This window comes from Dermacentor variabilis, chromosome 9, assembly GCF_050947875.1.
Source record: "Dermacentor variabilis isolate Ectoservices chromosome 9, ASM5094787v1, whole genome shotgun sequence".
In the NCBI taxonomy this organism is placed as follows: Eukaryota; Metazoa; Arthropoda; class Arachnida; order Ixodida; family Ixodidae; genus Dermacentor; species Dermacentor variabilis.
Genome location: NC_134576.1, coordinates 91,510,685 through 91,537,190, shown reverse-complemented (window position 1 = coordinate 91,537,190; position 26,506 = coordinate 91,510,685). Strand labels below are relative to the sequence as shown.

The 26,506-nt window shown below is 42.1% G+C and overlaps 1 pseudogene; it reads right to left on the bottom strand.

The window, feature by feature from the left end:
• LOC142558441 (uncharacterized) overlaps window positions 1-26,506 on the bottom strand; it is a 65,968-nt pseudogene that overhangs the window by 23,137 nt on the left and 16,325 nt on the right.

Genomic DNA, 26,506 nt, shown 5'->3' with positions numbered 1-26,506 from the left:
CTAGTGACAACACAAGAAAATATAATGCAGAAAAATTCCGGACATCTACACCTGCCGCGATTCCCACTTTATAAGCCACAATACATAGAACCTAGCTTATACCGAACTTGAAAACATATTCAGGCAACGTAATACGCAAACAGATGTTGACACTACACGCTCCTGAACACTATACAAATGCTCGGAAACTTATCCGCTGCAACTTACAAGACGCGCTGCCAGAATGGGCTTTCCTTGAGGATGCAAATTTTCCGCACAAAAGGAACAGAGTGAAATGACGGGAAGGTTTTTGCTTACAATATTCACACAAAGAAGGAAAAGCATGTAGCAACAACACCTAGCTGTAATGTTAACACACAGATTTCAGCACGTCAGAACGATCATATACGCGTCCATTTCTTTCGTCTGTATCTTTAGTCTTTCTTGCTTATTTTTGTTAGTAATCCCGAGAACAGTATCGCGACCACGGTGGCAACACAGATGCCAATTGTTTACAAGCGCGAAATGCCCAAAGCATGTCTGACTGATCGAAGAAGGCGCCACTGCAAGTTAAAGGAGGCATACAATTCCCAACTTTCTACCGTTTGGGGCTGCAGCGTTCCCAGAAAATCTACTGAGTCAGTTACCCCCCCCCCCCCCCCCCGAACTCCCTCCTTCTCATTAGCTCTATCATAAACGCTGTCCAAAGCTGAAGAAAGGGTGGAGACACCATTGGGAGCTTTCAAGGTCGCTCGGGAAGCAAGAGCTTAGGGCCACCAAGAGCTGACACTATGTTGTGCAACCTATGATGATCAGCAAAACCCGCAAAGGGCAGACAAATCAGCGGATATCTTAGGCACGTAGGACTCTCTGGGCCACACTTCTAGGCGACAAGACAGCCTAGTCGCCTGCGGAATTATCTTAATGAGCTATGTCTAATGCACGGTTGTGGAAGTCGAAAGTTCAAATCCCCCCCCCCCCCTTTATGTTACGATAGTGTATCAGCAAATGACATCTGCAGATGTGTGCACCACGTCTGCAGGCTTGGAGGGGCGCCTGACAACGGCGAAATATGCCAAGAGCGAGTGGGGCTATAGTAATCCAGGTACAACCACATTAGAAAGGCCCACTAAGCTTGAACAAAGACACTCCCTCATCAGAACAGGAATTGGCCTCCCTTGTGCAGTATTCGGCCCCAACCTCCCCAATGATATCCACAATTAACTCATGGCCCTCAGTCCCCAGCAGCTGCGGAGCACCTGTCCAAAGCAGCGGTCAGACCTGTAACGCAGCAGAGAGTGTGTTGAGTGAGGCTAGCTTAGCAGTACTGTTCGAGGAACTATCAGACACTGTTTGGGATATCATCAGCCTTAGTGAGGTTAGAAGAACTGGTAAGGCTTATACATTGCTGAATAACAGCCATGTCCTCTGCTGTAGAGGTCTGCCAGATAAGAAACAATACGGAGTAGGATTCTTAATCCATAAAAAAATAGCGGGCAACATTGATGAATTCTACAGCATTAATGAGAGGGTAGCTGTAGTCGTAATCAAACTTAATAAGAAGTATAGATTAAAGGTAGTGCAAGCCTACGCTCCAACATCCAGCCACGACAATGAGGAAGTATATCAGTTTTATGAAGATGTTGAATTAGTGATGAGAAAAGTGCAAACTCGATATACAGTAGTAATGGGCGACTTCAATGAAAAAGTGGGGAAAAAGCAGGTGGGTGAACAGGCAATTGGCAACTACGGCGTCGATTCTAGAAACGCTAGAGGAGAGGTGCTGGTAGAATTCGCAGAAAGGAATAAGCTGAGAATAATGAACACCTTTTTCAGGAAGCGTAGCAACAGAAAGTGGACCTGGAAAAGCCCTAATGGTGAAACAAGGAATGAAATTGATTTCATACTTAGTGCCGAGTTCAGCATAGTGCAGGATGTAGAAGTGATAGGTAGGGTAAAGTGCAGTGATCATAGGTTAGTGAGGGCTATGATTCACCTCAATTTGAAGAAAGAGCAAAATTGGTCAAGAAGAAACAGGTCAACCTAGAGGCAGTAAGGGTAAAAGCACACAAATTCAGGCTGATACTTAGAAACAAATATGCAGCCATAGAACAGAGAGATGATGATGATGACATAGAGGTAATGAATGAAACCATAACTAGGCTGGCTTCAGAGGCGGCTTTTGAAGTGGGAGGCAAGGCACCAAGGCACGCCAGCACATGCGTTTACACGGATGCGTGTACGCGCATGCCAGCGCATGCGCGCCAAAGCGCACTATATAAAAAAGAAAGGTGCAAATTGCATAAGCGATACATCTATCGTGCTCTATAAATAGGAAACTAGATTGTTTGACCGCTGGGTAACGTAGATCTGTGAACAGCCACCGCATGCATGTATGTATATATATATATATATATTCATGGTCACAGCCCAAAATTAAATCAGTTGGAAGTGCCGCCCGTGTTGCCTTAATGCGTCTTCCTTTTGTGTGTGTTCAATTGCGGCAAAAAACATGTATTTTGCCAGTCGTGCTCATATTTTAGCTGTTATGGATTTTTTTTGTCTCTCCTTACCTGAGTGACAGAAAAACAGAGACATTTTGCTTCCACAAAGGTAAAAGCTATTCTTTTTTTTACCTAGTGTCTGGAATACGATCATCAGAAGAGTTCTTTTCAAATAAGCAATGCACAAGTAAAAAAAAAGTCAAAAAATAAATTCACTCAGAATAATTACTTTATGTGCTTCTTTTTTATAAATTAATAGACAAAAATTTATATTAAACAACAGGCAAGGAATTGTTCATGCAGCAAAATGTCAAGAAACTGTGCAAAGAATATAGGGGACTTAATCAAGAATCAACAATACTTTCTTAAAGCTGACCCCAGATTATGGAGGGCCATAACAAAGCCTTTATTTTGATGCAAAGGCGTACAATACAGGCTGGAATAAACCAAATGATGGTTGCTACAAACACATGAAGAAAATTATACACACATGGCACCTTCACACAACTATTTCGCATTAAACATGTTTGCTAAAACAACGTAAACATTAATGACCTCTCAAACATTAAAAAAATTTAGAGAGTGGTTCTGGGTACACCATGTGGTACTACAGTATTGACAATTCATGAATGTCACTTGTGCACAAACTGAAAGCAAGTGCGGTTCAAAGAATAAAACTTACCTATTATGACATGATACACAATGCAAACAGCTACTATACATGAAGCCATAAGCCATTAATCAAAATTGGGATTGCATCACTTCCTCTGAACACCTTAAAATTCGATACCAAGTGATATTATTGGCTGGCCAATGTCCTTTTGGAGTAGCATTTGGAGCAGCCAAAAATGTGTCTCAGAGTCATTAAATGGGCTTGCAGAGGACATTTACGAAAGCAATTACAATACATGTTAGTATATGGACATTTCACAGTGGACAAGCCGTGTGTAAGTAATAAGTGGTGGCTTGTTTATAACCTCAATTGAAACATCAAAAATCAGACTGCCGCTTCATTCCCATTGTTGCTATTAACTGCAATGAAGTACCGATGTCTGAAATGAGCTGGAAAAGCACTTAGATGGATTAGAAAAGCACGGAAGCACTTCAGCAGACTACTGGGAAAGTACAGAGACAGTTGAGAACTTTCAGTATGATCTCACTGGTATAAACATATCCTACAAGATGGGGCAGTTTATGAAACAAAAAGCTATGTTGATAAGACAGCAGAAGCCTGTGTAATATCCCTCACCTCCTTATATATATATATATATATATATATATATATATATATATATATATATATATATATATATATATATATATATATATATATATATATATATATATATACTTTTTCTTCAATTTTTGTGTAACTAAGGGTGCATGAATATTCAAAGTTTTGAATACAAATCGAAGAGTACACATTAATTATTTATATCCCAAAAGAAACTATTCAGTATTTTTGAGTATTACAAAATACATGTAATTCATTTTTTACAAACGACTGACTGTTACAGTCTGGTTTCTGTTCTCTGTTTGCTAGACAAAGGATCGTAAATTATACGAAGTGAGACAGCAAGTTTTTCAAACAAAGCAGAATATAAATGGGCAATGCAAGCTTTGTTTTCTGTTTTGCAGTGGAAACCTACATGACAAACATTCCATGAGATTACATGTACCATAGTATGAAAGCAACAAAACTGCTTGTGTCGCCAACAATTGTAAAGTATTTCATCAACTGTTTTACTTAAGCTTTGTTTCAGATAAATTCCAACATGTCTGTTGGATCTGCCCATCTTTCCTCTTTCCACTACTACCAGCAATTGCCAACCATTTATTTCACATTTTTGGAAAGCTAGTCATAAGGCAGTTACTCAATTTTAGAAATGTTGTTTATGGCAAGGCTCTAAAGATGTAAAGTTATTTGTGTGGCATTTCTAGTGACAATCATCGATTTCATATTTAAAGGGACACTAAAGTGAAACGATAAATTAGTTTAGACTAATGAAGCGTTGTTTGAGAACGCTGCAGGCAGTCGTTTAAAAATATAGTTTCATTATTAGATGAGAAAAAGAAGGTCCAAGTATCAGTATTTGAATTTCGCGCCGAAACCCCAGCGCCAGTACGTCAGCATGACGTCAAGGATTCTAAAGTATGTTTTAACGCGATAGCGTTAAGGAGCTCGTGTCGCAGAAAAACCGGTGTCGTCGGCGTCGGTGTCGCCGTCCGCGGCGTTGGCCGTGAGCGATAAATCACGGCAGGCACTTCATAAATAAAAAGCAACTTCCAAGATGGGCTGGATGGGAATCGAACCAGGGTCTCTGGAGTGTGAGACGGAGACGTTACCACTGAGCCACGAGTTCGATGCTTCAAAGCGGTACAAAAGCGCCTCTAGTGAATGCGCTGTTGCCTTAGAAACGAGCTGTTTCTAAGGCTCAGGCGTGCGTCGCTTGCTCAGGCGCACATTTCGTTGTCGCGCCGAACGCTCACCGCGTCTGATGCGGGGCGCGTAGTCGCTGCGCCGTAGCCCATTGTCTTACACCCCTTGGCGGGTCGACGGGAACGCTGTCGCGTTCCACTCTTGAAGGTGAAGCTTAAGCGTCCTCCAATTTTTTTGCATTTGGGCCGCATTGGCTGAATAAAGGTTCCCGAAACTTGCCATGTTTAATATTTGGTTCCTTTAAAACACAAAGTAGTCAATCTGTACCACTATATATATTTAGTAGGCCCTAGAAGATGCCATCAAAATCCGAGATTTCACAGCCCCCAGGTGCAGGAACAAAAGTAGGCGCCGCCACCCGTATTTCGTTCTTGCGCTTTTTCTGGCTTACCAAACGTCTTATCGTTGTAAGAGTGGTGTTTTGGTGTTGTAGAATGGTAATTTAGTGATGCAGAAGAAATAATTTTTCACTTTAGTGTCCCTTTAAACCGATCCTTTGTCCCTGAGCTGTCTTACCTGCACGTGACAGCAAAAGCATAGTACCTAATTAAAGTGAAATAAACGTTCTTGCTGTAAATATATGCGTTCACACATGAATATTTCATATTTGCTCAGATATTCAATGCTTAATATGTGTATTTAATTCATATTTGAAACAGTCGATATTTGCTCCTCTAAGAAAAATGCTGTCAACTTCTTAAATTTGCCAATTCACGGTAGTTTATGCTAATGAACGTGCATGAGCATATTTTAATCTCAAATTGATACTTTTGGATGAACGGAAGCCTATTATGTAAAATGGCCAGCTGTAAGACCATGCAGGACATCATTAAAGCGTGTTAAGTGTTACATGTGATTGCATGAGGACTGACGGTACAGCGGTATACAAGGCAAAGTCAGAGTATACATTCACATTGCAAGCATGGCCACCACCATTACATGTTGACAAAACACAGAAGGTACACATATACCTGAAACCGTAGCCAAATGTAGCTGTAGAATGACACAGCAAATCTTCACGGTCGCTTAGGAGAAACATCTCCATAGCATTAAAGCCTATATAACTTTAAAACTCATTCTACACCAATGAAAACAAGAGGTTTACAAGACATGTTATACAAATACCCATTGAAAAAATATGGCTAGTATTCAGGAATGGGCTCGAAATGTAAGTTCCAAGCAGATACTGCAATGATATCACGTGTCACCCCCAACAATGGCCGGCTCATATACTGGGCGTTCCTGCAAAGACTTTTATCACTCTTCAGAAGTCATCTGTGCCAGATAGCACAATTCTAATCCTTGAGCTGGACAGCTCATACAGGTGGACGTTATTTGCACAAGAAATCTATATGCATAATCGGCTAAATAACAAAGCTTTTCAGAGTTTTGAACTAATTATTTCTCAAGCAAATCTATTTCTCAAACTCATCCCTTGTATATCTACTTTAGTGTGCGATATTGGAGGAAATGCTGTTGTGTTCGTTTTTTGTTATGTTCATGCTTTTTTATGTACTAGTGTCCTGTCACCAAAGCTGTACAACTGTTCGCAAGCACTGAGATAAACAATACAGAATGAAGGAACAGAAATCTCACAGCAGATATTGCCATTTCTAAATTGAAACCGGGTAGCTTACAACGCAGATTCAATTGAAATGAATTCTCAGGATGACGCCAATTTTGACATATTTCTTGAACTTTGCAAAGAAATACATTGACAGTCGAGTTACTCTTGTGCCTCAATGCATAAAGAGGCATTTTATTAAAAAAGTAATTAAAATTACAGTGCATTTTTACTGCAAGTTTGATGACAATTATATCAAATATAGTTACACCCACAGCATTGTTTTTAAGTAGATATGCTTTGCAGTAAGACCGGCTACAGTTTATACATAAAGTGCAATATTTGCCATAATATAATTGGTTAAAAATATAATCACTGAATTTTTCTTATTTAGTCGATTATGCCATTCTGATTTCTCAATTCAATTTTATTGATAAGTAAATTTGTATAAGAACAGTTGTATAGAGGAAGGGATCCCAATGTAAATAGTGCTACATGCATGTCTACCTCTTCGAGTAGACCAGCTCAAGTTCTAGAATTTTCCTACTATATGCGACAGGCAAATTAAAAAAATTACTAATATTCTTCTCAGAAACACCTGGTATATGGGTGGGAATGAAAGCATGTGGCAAGGATAAAACAGTGCACAAGACATTTGATAGGTGAAAGTTTTCTTCACTTCTGCCTTATCCCCAGAAGGCTCAAAAGGGAGAGAATTCATCTGCGTGCCTGCATGCGTGTGACTGAATGCACGCATGCATAAATAAAGCTAAATAAATAAAAGTACAACAAAGGACCACAATATAGAATGTAGACCATTACACCTCTGTCGTGTACCCCATGCTTACTTTTCTTGCAAGTAACAAACTTGCCCAAGTTCCCACACTTACTATATTTACTTGCAATTGGGCCCACACACTTCGCATTGAAATTCTCGAAATATGAAGCTCACAGTACGGCCCAGATACGAGAATGTAGTGCAAAGGGCAAATAGAGGGCACTGGCCAGATTCACAGACATTAGCTCTCAACAAAACACAATCTAACTGCTACAAAGCTGGGAAAGAGAGGACTGTGGCGGTGACCACAGCTGCAACTGTGGAGACTCTTGCTCGGGAGGCTATACTGAGAATGCCTGTGGCAGCACGCTGTCGGGCAGGGCATGCCCTGACAGCTGTTGCTATCCTGGCTATCTGCTTCACTAAATTTCTTTATGCAGCTCCGGAGGCTTGGTGGGAAGGCACTTGTACTCTTTGAAGTCGCTGAATTGCTCAGATAAGGCTCTCAAGCTGCAATACCGCTGAGTGCACCTGTGTAATGAGTCCAGTTGGCACATGTTTTACACATACCAAAACCTGAACACCAGCAGAAGCTTTAGGTGCCAGACAAAGCACCAACAGCATTTTTTCCAGCTACTGCTTGACGTTTTAATTCGATTAGCATTCTTAGGATCTGTTACTCCCTTTTCGGTAGCTATCAGTCTCTAACCATTTTCTAGCCAACTTGAGTCACTGGTTTAATCGGCTCAGCCCTGTATTCCTGTGCTGAAGGATCTGGGTCTTTGATTATATGACAGTAGATATGCTGCTCTTCCATGAACCTCTCTGATGCCAACGTTGGTCACTGGGTATGTGCCAGTGGGTTTGTGTGGCACTCACCAATGTAAAAAATAAATTCTTTACAAATATCACTGGTGCTGTGCAGAATCGAACTTGCATCATATTGTCACAGTTCAACATGAACAAGAGACAACACGCTGAGGAAGACGGTGGAACAGCCTGTTGAAAAACCACCAGAACAAAGACGTCTTCTTCGTTCCCAATTCCCGCAGTCCCACTACATGGAGTCCCTTAAACCACATATGCTGATCGTCGTCTACATAGAGCACGTATCATTTGCCCTCTCTCTAAAGAACATCACCCGGTCGCTAAATAAAGTTCGCTTGGTGAAAAGGAAAGTCCATTAACGTATCGTTCCATTGCGAAGAAGTTGCAGACCAAGTAACCCCATTGTTATTTACTCATGGTATCTCCATGAGTACACAGTACACTCACTCGCTGACATAGGGCTTCATGCGCGCTACGTACACAAGTTCAGAATGGTGTTGGCGGTGCCTTGTGCATTAAGGGCTATCTGGAATGACCTCGAATGTGACACCAGTTAGCGGTCGCAGGACTTTATAGGGTCCGAAATATTGCCCCAGGAACTTCTCAGATAGTCCCAGTCTTCCTATAGGCATCCAGACCCATACTCATCACCGAATTCGTAAGTAACAGCCCTATGGTGGTCATTACAGTGACCTTTGTTACAGCGACCATTGCTGCTGGTGTATTCACACAGGTGCGAGCTGCCTGTTTTCTTCTGTGCGCTGCGTAAATGGATCGGCATCCGTGTCAATGTCGTCAGGTTCATGCGGTAACATGGCATCGAGCATTGTCCTTACTTCCTGTCCGTGAACAAGGGTGTATGGAGTCATTAGTGCAGTTTCTTGTTTAGCCATGCTATAAGCAAACATGATATAAGGCAGAATCTCGTCCCAATTTTTGTGCTATATATTCATGTACATTGAAAGCATGTCTTTGAGTGCTTTGTTCACATGCTTTGTTAGTCCATCTGTTTGTGGATGGTAAGCTGTTGTCTTTAGATGAGTATGAGTCATGCCACTGTGGGCTGGGTAACCTTCTTCTCTGGAGGTCACCGAAAGGATGTCCATTCGGTGATGATGATTGAGCAGAGGACGAAGAGCGTGACCATCAGCTGAAATCAGTCTGATGATTAGGAAGAGTCAACGTTCAGAGTATGCATTACCAGAGGACCTTGAAATGCAGTGTCATCGCGGTATAGCCTGTAGTCATCACAGGTGCATGACGGTCAGACCAGAATTGACGAGAGCGGAATGAGGCATTGTGGTACCAGAAAAAGCAAGCAATGTGTCCGATGCCTCCGCGGACAGTGTGCTATACATCCGTTTTTCGAATTTGCGGAACCCTCAAAGCCTCGTCTTGTGGCGGTGACCAGAATGGAGCTGACAGTGGCTGATGGTAGGACGGGATTGACACAACTGGCGGATGTCTTAAAGATTCTTCTGGTGGTGATGACTAAGGTGATGCTCCTGGCGGCTGATGGTGCGACCGAATGGGGGTAACAGCGCGTTGATGCCGCAGAGCGTCGGGGCAAGTTATGGGATGCTGCTCATGACTAGGATCGCCTGTGAAGAACGCTTGCCTAATTTCATTACAGATGACTTCAGTGACTGACGTCCTGGGTGTGCCCACTAACGGTGTCCGGAGTTTCTGAAGTTCTTCGTGAGGAATCTCCCGAATTAGGTAGCGGAGGGAGTTGTGACTGTTAACGGTCGTTGTGGCGGTGTTGATAGGAGTGCCGGTGGGCAAGCGATTGTACTGCCTGCATCTTAGATGGAGTGCACATTCAATACCAGTGGGTTCCTGTATGAAATCAGCCACGGTACTCGGTGGATTGCGCGCAGGTCCAGCGAATAGTTATTCTTTGATGCCACGAATAAGGTATCGCAACTTCTTTTCCTCAGACACGTGAGGGTCAGCTCTATGACACAGGAGGGTCATGTCCTCTGCAAACATAAGATTCCTATGGTTTTGTTCGGTGTAAGGATGCGCAACCCAATTAGATGCTAGGCACTGTCCCGTCGATCGACACTCGCAAATGTTTCAATGAGTTGACGTTGGAAATCATTCCATGTAGAGACGTTGGTCTCATGGTTTTCAAACCACATGCGAGCACTACCGTCAAGGGAGAAATACTTGTGGCAGAGCTTTTGCTGAGCGTCTTCATGTTCACCGTCTTCATGTGCACCACCATGAAAGTGATTGGAAACCAGTGGTTAGAGGAGGGTTACCTGGGATGGACTGTGAGTACAGCTGTCTTGGGGAACTCGTCGAACCTGTGGCGGGCTGATTGTCGCCACTGGCAGAAGTAGACAGCACCCAGACAAACGTTCCCGTAGGGGGTAGAACTCGGGAGCAAGGCCTAGCAACTACCGCCTGAAGCAATGCACAGGAGTTGTAATTGGCGACGGGCTGGATGAACGGCTCCCAAGAGGAGTTCAGAGCATCAGGCAGGGTTGTGTACCCAGCACCTCCACCAGTGTTGCGATTGAATGCAAGCAGGAGACAACACGTTGATCAAGACAGCGGAACAGCCTCTTGAAAAACAACAAGAACAAAAATGCCTGCTTCGTCTCTGCATTTTCCCAGTTCCACTACACAGTGTCCATTAAAGCACATGCTCTCATCGTCATGTATATATCTACAAAAAGCACGCATATATATATATCCAGACACGCTTCATGCATAAACATTGTGGTGGCTCTGCTAGAATGTGCAGTGTACATAGAGGTGTGCGTGAGAAGAGAGCCTGGCCGCATTTAAGTCTTCAATATAACAAATTATGACAGTGGCAATACAGTTTATCGCTACACAACCTTAATGCTAATCACATTAGTGTCAACATTCACTGCGAGAAGGGTCCTGATGGAATTTTCTTTTCATTAAGCAGGTCTGAGTGATACGTATATAAGCATGGTATGTTACATAGACATATAGGAGATAGCCAGCAGCTAAATTTAGCTGAATTTCATTGAAAATGAATGAAATTGGCTCTAGGTGCTTTTGTTAAATTTCTTTCCCTCCCGCGGTTCTATGGTATATAACGTAAAATATAAAACGTTTGTAATTTACTTTCAAAACAATAAAGGAGAGGCACGTTGCAGTGTTAATCTCCCAGTACTCTGTAATTAGCAGCTCAGGCCCAATAGCTGTTATATGTTGCGTCACGAGGACCTATAGGTAACATCGAGTAAACCTGTAGGAAATACCATATTGTCATCAATTCATGCGAGACATGCAAAACGAGCACATGTGCACAACAACTTACTAAACAACCTGTATGCCTGATATCTCAACAGCTGTTTCCGGCCAGAGGTAATACTCACTACACCACTTCAATACAGAATACCAGCTTTACTCCGTTTGCAGACATGACATCACTAAACATCAGCGATGGCTTCTCAGAAATTGTGATGCTCACTTTCTTATGTCGTGGCCTTGGTGTATGCGTGTCGACACGTGTTATGGGGGTTTCCGAATGCTCAACCAGAAATATGACAACGGACGTTTAAAGCTTGAGAACAAACTCTGCTTGGGTATGCATTTCAGCTTGTGAACAGCTTGAGAACATATCAGCTTGCACAATAATTTAGTCTGTATTAAAACAATGTGCACCATTGTAGTCAGGTAGTACTAATAGGCATAATAGTACTAATACGTAATAGGCGTTACTAAAACGTAGGTATTTGAACTACGAAACACAATTATGTCAAATGTGAACTCCACCAACATTGTTAAATTTGTGAAAAAGACAAGAAATTTGGCATATATTACTGGGGCCTTTCTCAATTGTATGTTATTCTTTTTCTTGCTCAATTCTTATATACAAGTAATTTCAAGAAACTAATTTACACAGTCACGAACGCATTTTAGGCCAATCCACAATCAAGATAAAATTTTGATAAGCTAGGGTAGGTGAGGTGACACGAGGGCACTTTATAAGAAATTCTCATATATGGCATTGTCAGCTTCCCTGTGGGTACTATTGCAAGAAAAACTCTTTGTTTGATATAGCTATAAATTTCTCAATGCAACTTATAAATCATTTTCTGCTGTAAAAGAAAGGATGTGATCAATTGGTGTATCTACAACAAAACTTGAAGCCCCTGACCTTTAGGACTTTTCCGAGTGACAGGACATGTGGCACAAGGAGTAGTCTTTCCGCGAAAAGGATGCACCACAGTGGACACAGGGAAAGGCACGCTCTCCAGTGTGGGTGCGCAAATGGCATGTCAGGATGGTAGTCTGGGTGAATGTTTCGGGACACAGGTGACACTGGTAGGGCCACTCGCCAATATGGGTGCGCAGATGGCGTGTCAGGTAGTTACGCTGAATGAATGCTTCCGAACATATGTGGCACTTGTAGGGACGCTATCCCACGTGGCTGCGCACATGCTCTTTCAGGTGCCCCAATTTAGTGAATGCCGCTGGGCAGAGGGTACACTTGAAGGGGCACTCGCCTGTGTGTATGCGCAGATGTTGAGTCATGTGCTTCTTGTGCTTAGTCTTGTAAGTGCATTGCCGGCAGCAATGCAGCTGGCTACATATGGACACGAGTGAAAGGTACTGTTCACAGGAACGCTCTCCAGTGTGGGTGCGCAGATGACGTGTCAGGCTGTTATTCTGAGTGAATGCTTCCGGGCACAGGTGGCATTTGAAGGGGCGCTCACCTGTGTGTATGCGCAGGTGTTGGTTCATGTGCGTCTTGTATTTAGATTTGTAAGTGCACAGGCGGCAGGAATGCACCTGGTTACATACGGACACGAGTGAAAGGTACTGCTCACGGGATGCCAATCGCAAGGAATCTGCAAAGCCAGAAGGAGCACAGGAAGTCAATGTAGTACTGTGTCATGTATTTGATGGAACTAAAGTGCTACATCTGTCAATTAAAAAGCGTTGCCTCGCTCGAAAGCAAAATACTTGATAAGCTTGGCCTGGCAACCTAAATATTACTCTGGCATCTACAGTGTGATGGTGCAGTACATGTGTCGCACCGACTCCTATATCTGCATACATCTCTGTATACAATTACCTTTAATACATACATTTTAGCTTGAACACAGATGTATTTGGCAACCAATTTCGATACAACGCCTAAATAGTCACTTATGCATTTGCTCATAGAGGCATTTATTTATTTGTTAATTATTATTTATTAATACTAAGTATTACATGTTCTTTCGCATCACTATACAGCATGACAAGAGCATCAATAGATATTTGAACAGATGAAGCATATGAAATAAAATATTAACACAAATGAAAGAAAGTAAAAGGAAAAAAGAGAAACACGTGAGACTATATAAAGAAGATAGAGGAATCAACACAGCATTTATAAGAGGCTAAATTGACAGCACAAGTACTAGTAGAAGAGAATACAGGTCCACTTAGAAGCATTAAAAAGAAGCATTGTTATCACTACAAGAATAACTAGCCTTGGTAGATAGAATCTTACGCTCCCAATACATAGACCTTGGATTTGTCTTGGCAGTTTTTATATTATGCTTAACCTTTATGACGGCATATATAAATACTAGAAAAATATGTTCATTTTCTACAATCTAAGTGCACAAAACACATTGAAAATAAGCATAATCAACTAAAAGAAAAACAGTTTGTGGAATCTTTTTCAGCAGTAAGGGGGAAACACAATGCAGGAAACTGGAAGTAGGCTTCACCCCAAGCCTATGGCTCCATATGGAATTTCGACAGACAGTTTTCTTCATATGGAGGCCATATGAGTACATTTTCTTTACTTTATACCTTGCATTTGACACCACTTCAGCCAGAGATCTTGCATCAGTGTATCTCCGGTGAGCATACAAATATATGCTCAGAGGAGACAAACTGATGTGTGTCTCCTCTTGAGTGTGTTGGAGACACACTCAAGAGAAAGTGAGGCACGAGCAACCTTAGTTCCTCGGCCTGTGCTCCTGCTCTAAACCAACAAATGATGCTTGCTGCCTGTTATTCAGTGTTGGCTGAAGACATTTGGCTAGAAACTTTGCAATTAATACCAAAACTCAGCAAAAACAAAAAAATGTTTTCTGCTTTGTTGCCTGTAGTCAACACTCAATATAGTAAGTTCAAATAGTTAAAGGGACACTAAAGCGAAACAATGAATCTGTTTAGACTAATGAAGCATTGTTTGAGAACCCTGCAGGCAGTCATTTCAAAAAAATAGTTTGATTATTAGATGAGAAAATGAAGGTGCAAGTATCAGTATTTGAATTTCGCGCCGAAACCCTAGCGCTGGTACGGGAGCGTGACGTCAGAGATTCCAAAGTATGTTTTCGCATTTGGGCCGCATTGGCTAAATAAAGGTTCCTGAAATTTGCCATGTTTAATATTTGGTTCCTTTAGAAAATCAATGTAGTCAATCTGTACTGCTATATATAATTAGTAGGCCCTAGAAGATGCCATCAAAATCCAAGACGTCAAGCCCTCAGGTGCCGGAACTTAAGTAGGTGTCCCCACCGGTATTTTGTTCTTGCGCTTTTTCTGGCTTACCAAACGTCTTAGCGTTGTAACAGTGGTGTCTTTGGTGTTGTAGAAGGGTAATTTACTGATGCAAAAGAAATCATTTTTCACTTTAGTGTCCCTTTGTGTTACTTTTATCTCTAACGCTGTACTACAGAAGGAAATATAATGCCTCACAAGAGCATCGACTGATGTTACAACATATGCAGCATATAAAATGAAATAACATTATAAACAAAAGAAAGGAACATCAAATAAAATGATGAATATCTGAAACTAAATAAAGAACAAACACAGTGTTGATCACATTGAAACCATATTTGCAGGTGGTGGAACAGCCGCATCTTTGAGCATTAAACAAGCGATTTTTTCGTTGTAGTAGTGAACTGCTAACAATTTACACGATCCTTTTCCATTGCTTCAGCAACCGCAATATGAAACGGCATCCCCCTCCCCAACAAACACACATACACATTGCACACATATAAAAAGACAGTCAATATTTCACACTACATATTACATTCTCTACTTCTATAATGCGGTGTATTTTTTTAGCCTGATGATTACATATCATTCAGTGCAATAAAACTTTTTTCTTTTTCATGATTTCATTAAAATGATGGGGCAGCAAGCGAATTGGCCATTAAAGAAGCATAGGTGGCAATCGGTAAATGGGCATATCACCATCATTATGGTAAATCAATCGTAGATCAAACTGCTGTGTCATGTAGCAAAGAAAGAAAAACGCATGCTGTTCAAATATCTGGCACGCTTGTTTACAGTAGAAGCCCAAGCAATGCAACTTGTTCGATGTTCTTTCAGGAGGAGGCATGGACACATCTGTAACAGCACGAGGATCACTGTCAGAGCCAGCATAAACATTAACAGTTGCACCGACAATAAGTATTTTTTCTTTGTATTGACAGACATACTAAGGTTGGGGCACAATGCTTTGCTTCACAATGTATTACAATCTCGTATATTTATTGCAAAATATTGTTGATTGACTAGAGCCGAACCTACTCAATAAAACAAATAGCTTTTCTCAGTACGAAAGAATCAATGTTTTGAACACTAAGTTCAATACGCACTTAGTCTTGATCACATTGGTTCCTATTTCAAGCAACCGATGTCCCAATGCTCCTGCCAGCACTCAGTGCATCAAAAGTGCGATTGGTGAGCACTGGTGAAGCCTCGTTTACTGTAAGTGGTCACAACATATATTAAATATATCTTTGACACCTTCAGAGGAAAGTGGCTCTTGAATAAGAATAAACTGCTACCTAGCTTGCAGCGAGGACATGAATTCATGCTCATCAATGTCACAGTTATCCACATATGTTTTCAATTACAACTTCCTTGGCTTTCTAAACTGCACAAAACTTCAGAGTAACAAAGACACCTTGCCATGTCGTAATACAGGAAACCTCTTTTAGTTGGGGAATAACGTAACGAGATCCACAATATGTCGAACTGTATACCGCTGTCACTGTCACTTGGCTGAAAACACCAGTCTATTAGACATGCCTGTAGGTGATGGGGTAGACATGTTAAACGGCATGAAGTTCACCTTGATTGCAACACTGCTACAGCATGTTCCATTGCTGCACCCCAGACATGGATGCATGTGCCACATCTGCTGTCTACAGTTGATGATATATAGTAGTCTAGCACACATACAGCTCTGCTAGATTTTTTGCCCTTGTGCGATAAATTTTACTTGGAGTCAGCACCTGTTTCATGTGTTCCCTTATGTGGGGAAGTGGTTTTTGAAAAATATATTATTTTTAGATGAAATTTAATGAAAATTCTCTTTAAGTTTCTCATGCTGGTTTTAAAAATGAAATTAGATTTCAATTATGCCCACTAGTTCCAGAGATGAATGAAATTAATTTGGTATTGTTTGTCTGTACAACAGCAAGGACACTACCAGCCAGAAAATTGATTTCGACATATGGCTGGATACTAAAATGTAAGGAAAACAAATTTAGGAGTACCTTTATTTTACATGCCAGGTTTTTAACTATTTGATAGCAAATTAAATTCTATGTTTGGAATTGGCTATCATGTGGTGCAATTAATGGCCAACTTGCACATTTCCAAAGCCGAGATTTAATAATCTGCTCCTGACCTTTCGAGCTACACACATGTAGCTACATGCCAATGCAATAATAATGGCTCTATGCGCCCTGAAGGTCGAGATATCACTTCTGCAAGTTAAAAAAAACACCAAGCACAAGATTTTGAGAGAACATGAAAAAAATAACAAAATAACCTTATTTTTCATACATAATACTACACAATATTAAAATATTTACAACTGCCATTGCATTATAAGCCTCCAGGAATATAGTCTTCCTGGTTGCAGTCATTCCGGTGATGCCTTCTGAGTTGATGCAATATTTGTACTGTGTAGCAAACCTCGTAGATCATGGCGACACGGTCGTCGGCCTATGAAAAGGTGTCAGCGTGCGCGGCATGAACCAAGAAGCCGCGGAGAGATGGAGACGAGACGACCCAGCCTAGCCAATGGTAGACTGTCTGGTGGCTACGGCCCAGGGCAATGCCTCGTTTAGATGCCTTCTGCATCACTACTTTTCCCATTGGAGCGAAGGTTTCTGTAGTTAGGGGTAGTCGCGGAGAGACGGCGCTCGCTGCCGACCCTACTTCCTGTGTGGACGAAATGACGATTACTAGATTACTCGACCAATGGCTTGACAAGAGATCGCAGGTCCTGCCTCCAGGATTGCAACAGACACTGCTATAATCTCGGAGGCAGGAGAACGTGATTAAAGTTTGGAGCAGCCGCCGCAACTAGCGCTCGCAGTCGACAGAGGTGGGGAACAGGAAAGAGAGAAAGGCCGGAACCAACATCTCAGCTCACGCGGCAGGCATCTAGTAAAGGAGGCATTGCCCAGGTATGAATCTCCGCATGGCTGCAATTGGCTGTTTTCAAGCAGACGCTCTTTCGACGCTAGCGCCAAGGTTCCCTTGAGTTACCACTTTAGCCATGAGGGCGATACTTTGGCAAAATGGCGGCGCACATGATTGTTTACGTTGTCATGGCAACAGAAACAGCAGGCGCGCGGCACCTCCTTACTCTAGTGCTCTTTGTTCTTTCTTTTTTCTTATCACGACCCACTCTGCTCCCTCTCCACCCTTCCCCATGCACCATGTGACTTTACATTTCGCTTTCTTTTTGCCTGTCCGCGGCGCATATATTTTTTTCTAATCCCGCACATGCACTACCCCAGGCATTGTTTGTGAACTGGCGTGTGGTGCACCGTGGGTGCTTTATGCATTAGCAAGCATGCACGCAGTCTTGTCAATACTTTGAGTATGCCAGCATACGCCAGAACATATATAAATTCAATTTCCAAAACAACAGTTCGTTGGCCTTGTTTTATTGACTTCCGTTTCGGAAAACGAATATTTTCGCATAACTTGGTATGATACACGCTCAGAAAGTAAACAAAGCTGAAAAATACATGACATGTACATGGTAACTAAACAACACAAAGATTCACAGACAATGAAATAAAAAAATATAAAACTCAAGAAAATGCAAAGGCCGTTTCATGTGAAGATTTTTTATATGATGCTCTAAAGACCAAAGTAAAAGAGCTTCTGATATACTCACTGAGATATTGCACATAACTGGACGACATGCATGACATACTCATGACAACAAAAGAAAGGGAAAATTTACTGGTAATGGCAAAAACAATGACACGCAAAATACCTGAAGGATAGAATAAAATGCTAAGATTGTTGGATTGACAACCATACAAAAAAAAAGAGAGCTTACTTATAAACCTGCATAAAAGTATATGAAATGCGTGGCATGTTCATTACTACTGAATAAAACGACGCCAAGGGACAAGCAGACGCGACGAGCAGATCATACGCATCTCGGGGCCTCTCAGGAAGCGCTGAAAAACTTTTCCCTTTTTTATTTTTATGCACGAGTGTTAAGTGCTGTTACAATTCAGCGAAAATATATCGTGTACCTAGCCGCGCAAGACCGCGTGAATGCGTGAGATTCGGGAAACAAGAGGTTAGAACGGCCACCAAGAATTGACACTAAGTGGTGCAACACTAAATCTTTACGAAAAGAATTTTACAAATACACTATCGATATACCTTGCACATACTTTCTAGTGACAACATTAGAAAATATAACGCAGACAAATTCCGGACATCTACACCTGCCACGATTCCCACTTTATAAGCCACAATACATAGAACCTAGCTTATACAGAACTTGAAAACATATTCAGGCAACGTAATACGCGTACAGATGTTGACACTACACGCTCCTGAACACTATACAAATGCTCGGAAACTTATCCGCTGCAACTTACGAGACGCGCTGCCAGAATGGGCTTTCCTTGAGGATGCAAAATTTCCGCACAAAAGGAACAGAGTGAAATGAGGGGAAGGTTTTTGCTTACAATATTCACGCAAAGAAGGAAAAGCATGTAGCAACAACACCTAGCTGTAAAGTTAACACAGAGATTTCAGCACGTCAGAACGATCATATACGCGTCCATTTCTTTCGTCTGTATCTGCAGTTATTCTTCCTTGCTTATTTTTGTTAGTAATCCCGAGAACTGTATTGCGACCACGGCGGCCACATAGACACCAATTGTTTACAAGCGCGAAATGCCCAAACCATGTCTGACTGATCGAAGAAGGCGCCACTGCAAGTTAAAGGAGGCATACAATTCCCAACTTTCTACCGTTTAGGGCCACAGAATTCCCAAATAATCTACGGGGTCAGTTACCTCCCCTCCCTCCCCCATTTCCTCCTTCTCATTAGATCTATTATAAGCGCTGTCCAAAGCTGAAGAAAGGGTGGAGACACCATTAGGAGCTTGGGAGTCTGTGAAGCAGTATGTTTACCTAGGTGAACCAATCACAGGGAACCCTGACCATCAGAAGGAAATTCACAGAATAAAAATGGGTTGGATTGCATACAGCAGACATTGTGAGCTCCTGACTGGAAGCTTACCATTATCATTGAAAAGGAAGGTACACACTCAGTGCATCTTACTGGTGCTGACATATGGGGCAGAGACTTGAAGACTGACAAAGAAACTTGGGAACAAAATGAGGACTGCGCAAAGAGCGATGGAACGAAGAATGCTAGGCATAACTTTAAATTGGATCCGAGAGCAAACGGGTATAGACGATATTCTAATAGACATTAAGCGGAAAAATGGTGCTGGGCAAGTCATGTAATGCGCAGATTAGATAACCGGTGGACCATTAGGATGATAGAATGGGTACCAAGAGAAGGGAAGCGCAGTAGAGGACGACAGAAGACTAGGTGGTGCTACAAAATAAGGAAATTTGCAGGTGCTACTTGGAATCGGCTGGCACAGGACAGGGGCAATACGAGATCATGGGGAGAGGCCTTCGTCCTGCAGTGGACATAAAATAGGCTGATGATGATGATGAAAATGAAAAAGACATGGCAGAACAAAAATAACATTGTACTAAAAACTGAAATACACATTATCACATTGTTTTGCACTTGGCCACAACTAGAGTAATGGTGGCAAAGGGGAACAGAAGGTAGTCAGCTTTTGCAGCAGCACATAGAAAACATTCGCAGAAATTCCTATTCCTCAATGAAAGACCATGTAAAAAAAGCCAACAACACGACTTTTCTTTCACCCCGAATGCAATTCTTAGCAGCAAAATTACATCACTTAAGGCACTAAGTCGTACCTATTGGGCACTCGTTTGTGTAATAAACACGAACTGAAAAAATCTACATTTAGGACACTTACAATGCTCCTGCTTTCCAGAAGAAAAAGAAAGCGTATCCATGCCTACACAAGAAGGTTGTTTGTGCTGTTTTCTCGTCGGCGATTAGTGAGATATAATACATAAACACGAACGGTAAATTTTCAGCTGTTAGTACGTTTGTAGAACGGCGACACAGAAAAAGCACTGAGGGTGGAATGGAATGCTGGGTGAGTTACTGAAGTCGCAGAATGAGACTTGGCACAGAAAAACAAGTCATAAACCAGGTGACAATGAGGATGAGAAGAACATCTATTTGTCAGCGTTCTCTACCAGTAAGAGGGAAGTGTAGCAGAATCAAGGTGCAATGACGTCCGGAGACTCACAAAGCACACACATGCAGAGCACTGTGTTCGTGTGCATGCGTCTCCTTATGTCCTGTCCTTGGGTCTGCGCGCTCACCTGTTGTCTTTAGGCACCCGGAACAACCTTGCATGGCTTCTTTTTCACATATTCGTGCACCACAGCACGATGAACGATCGGTGCGAGTCATGAAACGGGTGAAACATCACGGAGCTCGAGCACACAGCTATCGAGGACCACGAAACTGACGAAACTGCCCACGCCGGTTACGCAAAGCCAGCGCTTGCTTCCCGATAACAGCAGATAACGAGACATAAAATGTCATGTAGCAACTAAGCTTGCGGCGGGCGCGCATGGAGACAAGGGCGCGCATGGAGAAAAGAGGGCAACGGGAAAGGACTTGAGAGGAGGAGCGAAAAGGCACGGCTTTCTGGATCAGCGAGCGCGCCCGCGCGCCGATCTAGGAGGTCGTACAAGGGAAGCGGATTTGCTTTCTCGCCCTCCCGATGGATGGTGCCAATTACCTCTGCCACCTAAAGCCCCTTGATAATTTGAAAGTAGCGACACTCTCCTCCCCGCGGCGCTTCCCTCCTCAATTCTCCTCGCCTTTTCTCCTTGGTTCCCGCGGATGGGCCGCAGCTTTCTACGGAGGCGCACTGTCTTGGGCCAGTTGCACAGCCCAGTGGTGTGGAAAATTTTGAGAAATGCTGATAACTGCATCGTTAATGCTCAAAGCAACGTTTACGAGGCGGTTCGTTTTTTCTTAAAGCCGTATGAGTGGGGCATACTGATGTAGAAGGAGCTTTGAGGCAAGTTCGATACTGCAGACAATTTTTCTGCCACATGATGATGCTCTACTTTGTGCGTCTGGACTAGTATTCGTTCTGGCACATCCCTCTGCCAGTGGCTTATTAAGCGAAAGCCTTAGATCTGTTTCAAGGTCGTGTTGTTAGGTTAGGCACAGTGGAAAACCTATAGTGCTGCATTTCCGACTGAATAACAACAGTTGGCGACATGCGAGGTGATGGAGTCCCACCAGAATATTAAGCATTTAAGAATTTTAAGATATGCAGCATTAGAGAATTCTTTGATATGAACAATAAGAAAGACGCCTCACCTTGCAAACAACATTGTTCTTTGCCTTTTTCAGCCAATGTTATGCAGCCACTGCTTCCTGCACAAGCTGTCACGCTTTCCTTGTGGTATCATGACTATTGCATAACCATCTTAAGGCTTCTTGCTGCAGTTATATGCGCAACAGCACGGCATAGTGCTAGCACAGAGAGCAGGAAACACAGTATACAACATTCACTACGCCGAGCCAACCGAGCTGAGGAGAAAAATGGCACGGACGAAACAGAAAAACACAAGCAAAATGCATCTCGTCTTTTAATTTTGCAGCGCCCTTTGAAGAAGCATCAGTGCAGCTTCAAATTTAATCCAACATCCAACTGGCACATATGATCCTACTTCCAAACCTAACAGGTCGAGTCGCCATCTTTTGGTGCCTGTTCACACCCAGCACAAAAATTGCCAAGCACCACGATATTGAGGACAAAGCCTGTGAACAGCTCAATCACCGTGCTGTCGTCAATATGGGATGAGTGCCCGCATGTCATCCACAAGCCATCGTGTGAGACGGTGACATTCTATGCATTATCTTTAATTAATCGTATAAATCAAGCACTGATAGCGCACACATTCTGACCAACTTTTCAGGAGCTTCAGCTGCCGCCGGTACGAACTTCGTTTTTAGATGCCATTGCCATGTTTTGCTGTGCATGCGTCAGTGCGACACGTTCATCACTGCGAAAATAGTGCTTAGGGCGGTTTGGCTCTGCATTGCCGCACAGCGAGAATGTTCACAATGAACGGTCTGACTTTTGGTATGCCAATGGATGGATGGATGGATAAGGCTGAACCTTTTAAATCAGGTGGCGGCTCGCGCCATCTAGCCATGACTTGTAATCTACTATGTACTGAGCGGAGGGTGAAATGTCACTCTTGTTTTGATTTTAGCCACCAATCAGATAACCTCTGTTTGGCTATTTCTACCTGCTTAACGGCTATTTTGCCTCCACCGTTGCGAAACCCTAATGCTTTGAAAGAACCAACCCCATTGCTTTGAACTACAGGGCAAAGCCCTTTACAGAAAAGTGTCAGGGGTTCAGCTGTTTCCTCTTCCTCTCTACATGCAGTGTATAATGTGTCTATCCCTTAGTACTTGACTCGGCACGTTTTAGTTCACAATTCTCTTGTCCTGGCTTCAAACAACAAAGAGCTTCCTTTAGACTTGTTGTAGATATTTTCTTTGGCAATTTCCTGCTTGAGAGCTTGATATGTTCCCAGTGCTGGTATCATCTGCATCCCTATCTTGCACAGACCCTTCTCTGTTTCTTTAACCTTTTTCTTAACCGATGTTTCTTGGCTTGCCCCCCTGCTGCTGTCCAATTATTTGCCTGACAATATTCTGGTTTGCTTCCTCCATTTTGTGTCAACATTTCTGGTGTACAAGTAACTGAAAACTTTCCTAGCCGACTGCTTTCCTGCCATTTCTCTCAATCACTCATCAAATTTGATCTTGCTGCTAGCTTCCCAGTCCTCTAGAGATGTTTATCCCATGCCACCCAGTACCCCCAATTTGGTTCATTTCCGTTTGCTCCCAAAGCACGCCTACCTACCCCATGTTGCTTAATTTTCAACCTTGCGCAAAACTCTGATCTCATGCACAGGACCACATTGCCAAAAGTCAGGCTAGGAAACGTCACCCCTCTCTGAAATTCCCCTCACTGCTTACTACGTATTGTAACCCCACAATGCCCTATTTTTCATCGCAGCTGCATTCCTGCTACCTTTCATCGTTACATATTTTTCATGTTCCATTACGCACTCGGCCCCATTGTTTATCCACATGCCAAGGTATTTGTACATCCAGTAATTCCAGCATAACCTCCGGTATGCTATCCTCAACACCCTGATCATTTCACTGTTTGGTGCTACACAGGCATGAGCATATGCTATGCCTTTTTTTAATGCGCTTTTCACAGTTTCTTTTCTATTCCAGTGATCTTGCCAGTATCTAGCATCAACAATTTCATAGACCAAACCTTTATGACATTAGCAGGGCAGCGTGCGTGGGCAAGCGTCTCAGTGTGCGCTTTCTGCTCCTCACCCAACATAGCAACCCCAATGCTGTATCAGAAATCCTCCTCACGGAAGTGCTTGCTGCACACCTGAGTTGCAGCCGATGTCTGCTTGCCTGTTCTGAGCTTCGCGATCCAAGCTTCAAGTAGCTTCTTGTCCTGTGGGCACATGTGTAGGCTGACACCAGGCTCCATTGTGTTTACAGGAACCTCCCTGAGAAATCTGACATCAAACCAAGCATTTTTTGAAGTGTTTTTGCTCATTCCGCTGTTGGCAATTTTTGGTATCGTCTTTCAGTCACGCCAACGGATTTTAGCATAACCAGGCATATATTGCATTCGCATTAATAATGGTTGAAGATTCTGAAATCACAATTTCCAAGAACTCAACTTTTTTGCGATATTTTGTACTCTAAAACTTGTGTCCTTTCTTAATCTTAGTCCCGTTCTCGTGCTGTTTACAATAATATAAAAAGTATCGTATATAGAAATCAATCTATATATGAGCTTGCCCAGGGGTTATTTGCTTGGGCATTATCAATTCAACAGCAGCACACTTGAGATATAGCTGAACAATAAATCACACCTACACACACATGTGTGTGCGCAATTTATTTTTCATCTATGTCTCAACAAGTGTGCTATTACTGAAACGATAATCTATACAGATTAAAAGATTTGGGAATACCATCTATAGCACCCCCGAGGCATGATGGAAATTATTGAGCAGACTGAATAGTATTGTCTAATATAGGTTCATTCAAGTTTGTCACTTCCAATGAATAGCTTGCTAGATTCTCCAGACAATATTCAGTTAGATTTAGCTTGTTGGTCCTCAAGATATCTGAATTGATAAATTGGAGACATAATTGTGGAGTAGAAGTCGAATCGCAACAATATCTCGTATGGCCTGGACTGGAGCAAATTTGGATCACTAGCTCTATTTAGAAATGAGAAGTGAAACTCAAATGTCACTACCTGGATAGGTTATTTAAAAGGAGCAAATGCTGGACGACCAGATGCTGGCTCATGTTTCTTCATATTTCAACTAATTTGAGCCCTCTCTGTAAACATGAGTGAAAATGAGTGTATAATGCAGAAATAGTACTTTTTGTTCAATCGAGATGAAATTTTTACCCCTTTCTTTGGACCAATTAAGCTGCACATACTATTGGACTGCATGCATACACGTAAGTTTCGTCCCTTGTAATGATCTTCAATGTGAAAGGAAGGTCATTCATAAGGATTCTTTCTTGCTTATTTCGATATCTTCCCAAAATTAGTAACCCATTTCAAAAGTTGCCATTTTGAGGAAATTTCTTAAATAAAGCGTGCTCGACTTGTTCTGGAAAAAAATTCCAGGACAAATTCACAAAGCAGCAGCCATGGTGACGAGCCCAGCTGAGAATCAAAGCAGGTTCTCCCATGGCTTGGGCTACATGCACATGTGCGGCACTGATAATTATGGATTATGATGAGATGGCTCCCCCCTGGAGAAATTAATTCAAAATAAAACTGATGTGGCATAAATACAAAGTGCTTCGTGCAGACACTTCTACCGTGCCAACGTCAACTAGCTCTTTGAGACGACCACTGCGTGTGGCATAGTGCGGGCGTTGCTGTGGGTGCAAAATTTTTTTCTATAGAGAATATGCTATGCTTTGTAGCCCAGATGGATCTTCAATGGCACTTTCAAACCGACTCCACCTCTTCATGTGGGACCTATGTTTCCAAAACCGTTTGTGTGGTTTCACAGTTAGCCTAAAACAATCTTAAACATTTTAAACACTTTCTTCAAATACAATATCCTCTGCACATTAGCACATTTTTAAAGAAACTGTGCCATTTATTTGCAGTTTCTATTTATCCCATAAACTAAAATCATATTGTTACACAGCTTTTGCCAGTCGTGCTCATACTTTAGCTGTTATGGATTTTTTTGTCTCTCCTTAACTGAGTGACAGCAAAACAGTGACATTTTGCTTCCACAAAGGATAAAGCTTTTTGTATTTTTTACGTAGTGTCTGGAATACGATAATCAGAAAAATTCTTTTCAAATAAGCAATGCACAAGTAAAAAAAGTCCAAAAATAAATGCACTCAGAATAATTACTTTATGTGCTTCTTTTTTATAAATTAATAGACAAAAATTTATATTAAACAACAGGCAAGGAATTGTTCATGCAGCAAAATGTCAAGAAACTGTGCAAAGAATATAGGGGACTTAATCAAGAATCAACAATACTTTCTTAAAGCTGACCCCAGATTATGGAGGGCCATAACAAAGCCTTTATTTTGGATGCAAAGGCGTACAATACAGGCTGGAATAAAGCAAATGCTGGTTGCTACAAACACGTCAAGAAAATGATACACACATGGCACCTTCATACAACTATTGTGCATGAAACATGTTTGATAAAACAGCGTAAACATTACTGACCTCTCAAACATACAAAAAATTAAGAGAGTGGTTCTAGGTACACCATGTGGTACTACAGTATTGACAATTAACGAATGTCACTTGTGCACAAACTAAAGGCAAGTGCAGTTCAAAGAACAAAACTTACCTATTGTGACATAATATACAATGCAAACAGCTACTATACATGAAGCCATAAGCCATTAAGCATAATTGGGA